Here is a 9087-nt window from a genome sequence, read left to right on the forward strand (position 1 = left end):
AAATTTATGGATCTTGATTTCGAATTCTGTAGCTCAAGATAAAAATGATTTAGTGACTATGACACGGATGGACAGCTTGAATATTCACATAAGTAAATAATGAAAATTATGGATGATGTTACTTACAAGTGTGTTATTTATACTAAGGATGTGGATGGAGAGGAGGAGGAGGAAAAGTAAATATATATATATGAATGACTTGATCACATGCCCGATTATAATCGATAAATGTTGAATTAGAAATGATATAATGTTTTATTTGGAATATTTATTATGAAATTATGAATATCGTTATAATACAAAAATCGTACTTGTGAGTTTGTATAACTATATTTTAGTGACCATTTGTTAATTTTATGAATTTCATGATGTGTTATTTTATATGTATTGATGATAAAATCGCGAATAATGTAAAAACATGAAAATTGAATAAATGATCAAATTGAGCATTACAATTCAGTGACAAGATGAATTGAAGGAAAAGACCATGGTTGGACCATGGCAACAAGTGATAAGTGATAGCTTCAGCTACACTTATCGATCAATGACAAGTCAAAGTGATAAGTGATAGCTTGGCTACACTTATCGATCAAGACAAATGAAAGTGATAAGTGATAGCTTGGCTACACTTATTTGATCAAGATAAGTGAAAGTGATAAGTGATAGCTTGGCTACACTTATCGATCAAGGACAAATGAAAGTGATAAGTGATAGCTTCACTACACTTATCGATCAAGACAAATGGCAAGTAAAAGTGGTAGCTTGGCTACGATCAATGAAAAGTGGTAGCTTCGGCTACCTGATCATCGGCTACTTGATTAGTGAAAAATGGTAGCTCCGACTACCTGATCAGTGAATAGTGATAGCTTCGCCTACAAGTGACAAGTGATTTCTGTGTAAGACCATATCTTGGATAAGACATCGGTGTGATATGTATATAAAATGTAAGACCATAGCTGAGCTATGGCATTCTAGTGAAAAGACCATTAGCTATGCTGTGGCATCGGTGATTGTTAGTGAAATTCAGTGCATACCGGTGCAGACCAATTCCGTAAGATGTTCACTAATTTGAAAAAGTTTGGTAAGTATTACATGGAATTATGTGACATAAGGAAATACAAGTTGATGAGACATGAGCATAAAACCCGATTGATGAATGAGTTCATTTGTGATTATATATTTCTACGCCTTAAGTGTATTATCTGTATGAATTGGTATTCCAAATGAGTTAATGAGAAAACTTCTATTATGAAATAATCTGAGTTCGAAATGAAATATCATGAAAACGTACCTGAAATACATTGGTATGTCTTGTATATGCTATTTGAATTCATGAATGTGGAAAGTAAATGTATGTGGAAATAAGAGATGATGATATCTGTACATGGAATTTATTGATGAATACGTACATCCAAATTTATATGATAGATTTTAGTGTACATTGAAATTGGGCTCAATAAGTGATTTGGCAATTTAAATCGTGATTGGCAGGAAGAGTTAGTGAATTGCAAATTTATGAATTGTTACACGTATTTGTCTGAAATACGAGGAAGTGATGGTAATTGATACATGTAAATTTGAGACTATGATATATATATAAAACATGGAATATGTTTGATAAATGTGTTCATTTATAACTACTAATTATGTACCTCATGTGTGTTATTTGTATAAAGATGATATTTCAAAGACTTTAGTGAATAAAGCTTAAATATGAAATAGTATGAAATCGAGACAAGTTGTTATGAAAATTTATTTAAATTATCTATAAGTGTTTCGTGCTTCTCGGTAATGCTTCATACTCTATTCCAGCGACAGATACGGGTAGGGGTTGTTACAGCAAGGTACGGAGGGGTACCAAAAAGATTCAAAATTGCTTACAACGAGATTTGAACCTAGGTACTAAGGTAAAGAGCAAGCAAACTTAACCAACTAAGCTATAGTGGCGTTTATATTAAAAATGCTGCAAAAAATTAAGCTATACTGGCTTTTTTTAAAAAAACGCCGCAAAAAACCATTATTTTACAAAAAAAAAAAAAAAAAAAAAGGAAATCAAAATCCCGCTCACTCTTACCCGCTCGTTACTCCTTCTTTTTCTCATCTATGTCGCTTGCCCTAAATCTCCCAAATAAAATTTAGCTATTTTACTTTTCTCGATCTGGAATAAAAGAAAAAAAGAAACTGAAAAAGGCACAAAGGGTTTTTGGAAGCAAAGCAGAGCGAAGAACTGTGTGAAGCCAGAGCTATCGAGCATGTTCGAGTCTTAGCACATGAAATTGATGGTCGTCAAGTGAGTCGGCTTATCTCTTTTAACTTTCTTTCCATCATGTCCTGTACTTTTTTCTTTTTTTTTTCCTTTCAATTTTACTGGATAGCTTTAAATCATTACTATTTTTAGTAGTTTATTCTCCCTGCTTAGATTGAAGGTAACCTACTGGTTTTCTTCCTACTGGTTTTCTTCTAATTCAAGGTATCAGTTGCATTCAAGTTTTCCTGTTAATAGGTTTTCTTTATTTTATTTTCTATGCCATCGACTTTTTTCTTTCTTTCTTTGAGGTGCTCTTTAAAATCTGCCGCAATGTGTTGTTCCAGTCGTTTCTTGGGTTTCTCTATGGATTCAATTGAGATTATAGAATTATAGGAATTTTTTTTGTGTTGGATTGCGTATGGTAAAGAATCTAAAGTTTACTCTCCTTATGTTTGATGAATTGCCTATGAGAGAACTATTCATATCGGTATAGGAAAAGGGTACATTTGTTGTTAAGCTGTTGAAATTAGCTGCTTTCATTAGTTCATGGTTTGAAATACTTTTCCTCTACAAACAGTAGGAACTGATGATATATTTATTTAGTTTTGACATTTTAGAGGTGATTGAGTAGGCTCTTTGTAAGTTTTCAGTAGTAGAACTGAATATGGGATTTCAGCAGTTAACTAATATAAGTGTTTTCTCCATCATCAGGAAAAGGCTACTGAACAAGATGCTGTTGAAATCTTGATGTATTTGCATACGGCTTGCTTGAGGTGTTGATCTTTGTGACTTCTATCACCATATGGAATAAAGGCATCATTAGCCAAATAATTCTTTCGTTCCCTATAGCAGTTTTTACTGGGAAAAATATGTTTGCTGAAAGGAGTAAAAAAGGTACTTCAAATTTCACTGTTTGAATAGCATTTGATTTATATATTCTTTTTTCATTAATTTCAAATTCATTAGAAATGTTTATTGATTGCACAAGTCAGAGAGGTGAACCAACATTTTAGTTAAAATGATTACCTTCATTGTTTAACTATTAACTTCACCTCCATAATGACATGTGGTTTATGTACGAAGTTTAGCTGAAATGAGAAGAGAATGATAAATTTGTGGATATCAATTTAGGTTTTGATAACTTCAATGAATCAATATCTCTTGGTTTGGTTAAGTTTCATTATATTCATTTAATTATAATTATAATTATTTGTAATTTTATCTTTTTATTAAATATTTTATAATAAAAATCTTATATAACTTTATTTAAAATTTTTAATAAATTGCTTACTACCCTCAATTTCTAAAGTAAAATGTTTGAAGTATATTTTATAATTTTTTAATGAAGCAATTTCAGGCTCTAATTAACCTGCTAGTGCATCACTAATGAAGTGTTTAGTTGCTAGAAATTGAGATGTTAATTGAGGTGTATAAATGTTGTTAATTGAGATGTTAATATGTGTGTGTGTGTGTGTGTCCCTTCTGTTAAATTCTTCGTTATGTATTTAATAAAGTCAATTTTGTGTCTGACTGTAGGCATTAGTGATAATAAGATATATCATTATCACTTAAATCTTGGAGGAAGTGTTTCTACTAGAAGGCTGACTAGGCTACCTTCAATTCCTAAGAATGATGCAAAGTTCAGGTATACGCCATAAACATTTCTCTGATCTTAAGTTATACAAAACATTATGATCTTATTTATTTGTTTATTTATAAAAAAACTAATATTGCTATGCTACCACCAGTCCTCTAGTGGTTACTAATAGTAATAAAAAAAGGGGAAAAAGAACAAAGCTATTCCATTTCGCTATACTTGAGGTGTATAAATGTTGTTAATTGAGATGTTAAAGTGCTGCAAATTGAAGTGTTTAAATGCTGTAAATTGAACTGTTAAAGTGCTGCAAATTGAAGTGTTAGAGTGCTGTAAATTGGAGTGTTTAAGTACTGCAAATTGAAGTGTTTAGTTGCTGGAAATTGAGATGTTTAAATGTTGTTAATTGAAATGTTAAAGTGCTGCAAATTGAAGTGTTTTAATGCTGTAAATTGAAGTGTTAAAGTGCTGCAAATTGAAGTGTTTAAATGTTGTTAATTGAAATGTTAAAGTGCTGCAAATTGAAGTGTTTAAATGTTGTTAATTGAAATGTTAAAGTGCTGCAAATTGAAGTGTTTGAATGCTGTAAATTGAAGTGCTTAAATGTTGCAAATTGAAGTGCTATAAATATTGTTAATTGAAATGTTAAAGTGCTGCAAATTGAAGTATTTTAATGCTGTAAATTGAAGTGTTAAAGTGCTGCAAATTGAAGTGTTTGAATGCTGTAAATTGAAGTTGTGGATTATTACCTCTTTGAGTGTTGGTGCAAATTTGTTTCTAGTGCTAATATTTAAAAGAATCCTGCAACTGTTTTTGCTACTCTGTGTAACACCCCTTACCCGTATCCTTCACCGGAACAGGGTACGAGGTATTAACAAATTATAGTATATACTATTAAACAAAACCCAACAAAAATATGACGTGCAATTTGATCATTACAACATATGCCATTAACAATACAAACCAACTTCAAAGGCTTCGTACAAAATGATTAATTTGATACTATAAGTAGTAATTTTAACCTAGACAATTAGGACACTTAACAAAATAACTAAGTCTGCTATACATGCCATATTTCAAAATGTTGAGTTCAGATACCAAGAATATTTATAGTGCGGGCGGATCTTCTATGATCTCTGACTCCTGTGCTAGCTGGACGACACTATAAGACAAAGGAGAGAAAAGAAAGTAAGCTTATAGCTTAGTAAGTAAGTATATAAATAACAAATAAGAAATCTAATATGTTTACAACATAACTCAATTATATCATATTTTTAATTTTATTGTATACTCCAATTTGATCAAGTCATCCCTCCCGCATCATGATCACTAAATAAATCATAACTCAAGTTCTGAAACTCAAAATTCAAATCCGTAAAATTTCCTGAATCTATACTCATAAAAATTTTTACTAATTTTTTCTAGAACTTTTGGTTCACCAATTAGTACAGATTTATTAGTTAAAGTTTCCCTGTTACACACTCAACCGATCGACCTCTGTTCATTACGAATTTAATTTCTCTCAATACACAATTCAAATAACCATGAAACCTATTTCATTTAAAACTAGACTCAATAAGGAATTTAGGCATATAAACTATATTTCTTAATTTGTTTTGTACAATTTTTAATGATTTTTCAAAGTTGAAACAGGGGATCACATAGTCATCCTGAACAGGTGTCACACAATTGTAAATATCTTGAAATATAGAATTCCTTTTCTTTCTCTGTTTCTTTTATATGAAAATAGACTCATTAAGCTTTAATTTAACATCTCATTCAACCTCTAATTAAATTCCTTCTATTTTGGTGAATTTTCAAAATCACGCCATCGCTCTTGTCCAAAAGCAGTTTCAATGCTAATTTCACTCCTTCACACATTCTTTATACTAACCTCATTTTAATTTACATATATATATATACCACAAATCATTTTCACCACATTTCATGCATCACAAGTGTAGGTCCACGACTACAATGTCACCACAAAACCATCCCGTTGAACAATTCGGATTAATTCTCGATACTTGATGGTTTCAGCACACAGCCCCACTATAATATTTCATTTAATTCGGCTCTCTTGTACACATGGTGAACACTTAGTACCACTCATGCGACCTAGCTGATTTGTCTCGTAGCTCTCTTGTCTACATGGTGTCCTTCACTTGGAATCACGCATGCGACCTAGCTACATTTATCTCTCACGTAGCTCTCTTGTCTGCATGGGATACATCTCGTATCACACATGTGACCTAGCTACTATATAGTATCTCGTAGCCTTCTTGTACACATGATGTGCACTCGGCACCATACATGTGACCTAGCTACGTACCATCTATTTTATTCGATTTTTTTTTTCCGAATGTTCAACCTGGATCTCTCTCTCTCTATTATTTATTTCCATTCTTTCAATAGTCTATTTATACTTCAACATCAGCTAATATATATAAAATAGGCTGAAATATAAAAATGTAAATGAAATTTATGTATTATTTACATACAAACTTACCTCGGTGCAAAATATGGAAATTTTGCAATTTAGTCCAAAACTTTCTCCTTTCCCCGTTCGAGGTCGATTCCACGCCTTTCTTGATCTATATCAACATATTTAGCTCATTTAACACTCAACCTATTTATTTTAATCCAAAAATCACATTCTACAAAAATTACATTTTTGCCCCCTAACTTTTACAAAATTACAATTTTTCCCCAAGGCTCGGAAATTTAATTTCAGCCCTTATTCTTATGTTTAATGACCTCTGATCATTTTTCTCTTCTATGGCAACATCAAATTCTCACTCTAACACATAGTTATGCACAATAGATATTTTTATCGATTATCTTGCTTTTGCTCGTTTTCATTAAAATCGCTTAGAAAAGATCGTTCCCCTAACTTCAAACATTCATATTCTACCATCAAACAACAAAATACATGCCTATCATTCATGGGTAAATTTTTAAACATAAACCTTAATTCAAACTAATGGTAGAAATAAGTAAACCGAGTTACGAGGATTTTAAAAATGTGAAGAACATTAAAAACGGGGCTTGAATTCACTTACTATGAAGCTTGAAAGTTGAAGAAACCCTAGCTATGGAGGAGAGAAATTTTCGGCAGCAACTAATGAAGATGATAACCAATTTTGTGTTATTTTTCCCATTTTATTTCATTTAATATACAAATGATCAAAATGCCCTTACTACTAAACTTTAAAAAAATTCCCTCCATGTCCAATTTTTGTCCATAACTTAAGAATGGGTCAAATTGCTATTTAAGACCTCCTAATTAATATCCCAAAGCAATTTCATACTAAAAACTTCTAAAACACGAGTTTTACAATTTATTCGATTTAGTCCCAATTCTCAACTTAAGTGCGAAATGCACAGAATTTCATCACGAAATTTTCATGAAATCATGAAATCATATCATAAACCCCAAAATAATTATAAAACAATTATTTCTATCTCGAATTTGTGGTCACGAAACCACTATTCCGATTAGGCCCTAATTCGGGTTGTCACACTCTGGGTGTTCTGGTTTCAATTTATTGGATGTTGATTAGTTTTTAAGCTCGGATCAATTTTGGACCCTAGTATTTATGCTTTCTTTTCTTATGTCACCGAGAAGCTTTGAGTATTGACCTTGAAGGGTATCATTCCAAATTCCAATTTTGTGTTTCTTTCGATTGCTAATCGTGATATACTAAGTTTTTACACCATGAAACTTAGATTTACTTTTAAACTCTTTAAATTTCTTGGTATGAAACCGAATAATCATTTAATAATCTAGATGTGAATCGACTATATTGTTAAGCGGACCAAGGATGCCCGATGTAAAATTGAACTTGCTTCGATTATTTTCATGCCATAGAATGAAATTATGGAATTGGTTTCTTTTTCCTTTTAACTTTAAGACCATAGAAATAGGTACCTTTTTGTTGCTCTTGTGAGGCTTCTTGAGTTCACACCAGTGAAGAGATTTCATTGATTGTAGTGGAAAAGTACTTCACTCACTTCCTGCTCATAATTAAACTTGAATCTTTTTTATTACTTGAATAACATACTTGAGTTTAACTACTACATTTTTTAATTGCCTTGTTTTTTTATTTGGTGGTTCTCTACTTAGCATTCATCATTTGTGGTAGTCCTTAATTGAGTCTTCCTAAGTATAAAAGCATGGTAGAGCTATTGGTTTAGACAAATGTGTGCATGAAGCCATTAACTTAGATAGCTTTCTACATTTGGAACCATGTTGCTTTAGTTTTCTTTCATTTTCATTTGCCGACCAAACTTCATATAAGGATATGAAGATTCAATTGCCAAATTCAAAATTTACCATTTGTTTCATATAAGGATCCTTTCACTTCCATGTTGATAACCATTTACAGAGAGTGCATTGAATATAAATTCATAGTATGTAATGTTCTTATTCACTCCTTCTATACAATCATTTCTATTTCTTTAAGTTTTTTCAGATACCATGATTCAACGCTAGTCTTTTAGGGTAAAACGTTGCTTTTATTGCTTTTATTGGCATGTAAAAATACAACCAAGATGAATAATTGTCAAATATATATATATAATTAATTTGTATTCTCGTTCTTCTGCGTGTTAAATTTATAATAATATTATTTGTTTAAATATTTTAATAATTTTTTCAAAAATCATTAATAAATTAATAAATTAATGTAATTATATATATATTAAAATTTTTAACTCATTTAGAATCGCTTAAATTATATTTACTATTAAAATAATAACGATTTAGAAAACTTATTTTTTGTCGAAGCTAGTTAGAGTCTAAAGTTAATTGCAAAATTTTGATAAACTTTTTAGTGTTTTGTTTTAGTCTCTAATCTTGTATTTGATGGCATGGCGAACACACTTATCCGGGATGGGAAGGAGATGGCATCGATGCTTTATACTTATCGCAATGTGTCAAAGCACTTCCTCGTATTTTAGCCTTAGTTGATTTTAATTTATACATATTTTAAGGTAAACAATGTTCTAATATAATCTGCTAGTTTTAGTGTAAAGCAATGTTCTTTTTATGTGGTGTAGGGGTATGTTGGAATTCACAGTTGGATTCGAAACTTTCTGCTGAAACCGAGTCGCTTCGATCTATTGTGGATTACGGTTTTGAATATCCTTAGAAGGCAAAGTTTTAAACTCATGTCGATGTTAACATTCGTGAATTCTATGAATTAAGTCATTTTGTTTTTCTTGCTTTTAGTGACTTATAATG

General features: G+C 31.1%; 1 long non-coding RNA gene across 1 annotated transcript; it reads left to right on the forward strand.

The window, feature by feature from the left end:
- The first annotated feature begins 2054 nt into the window (after nt 1–2054).
- On the forward strand, nt 2055–4377 carry LOC108474888 (uncharacterized). Its single transcript, XR_008280463.1, has 3 exons — nt 2055–2290; nt 2960–3142; nt 3785–4377. It is a non-coding gene; the product is annotated as an uncharacterized LOC108474888 (long non-coding RNA).
- Nucleotides 4378–9087: the final 4710 nt, after the last annotated feature.

This window comes from Gossypium arboreum, chromosome 3 (genome assembly GCF_025698485.1).
Source record: "Gossypium arboreum isolate Shixiya-1 chromosome 3, ASM2569848v2, whole genome shotgun sequence".
In the NCBI taxonomy this organism is placed as follows: domain Eukaryota; kingdom Viridiplantae; phylum Streptophyta; class Magnoliopsida; order Malvales; family Malvaceae; genus Gossypium; species Gossypium arboreum.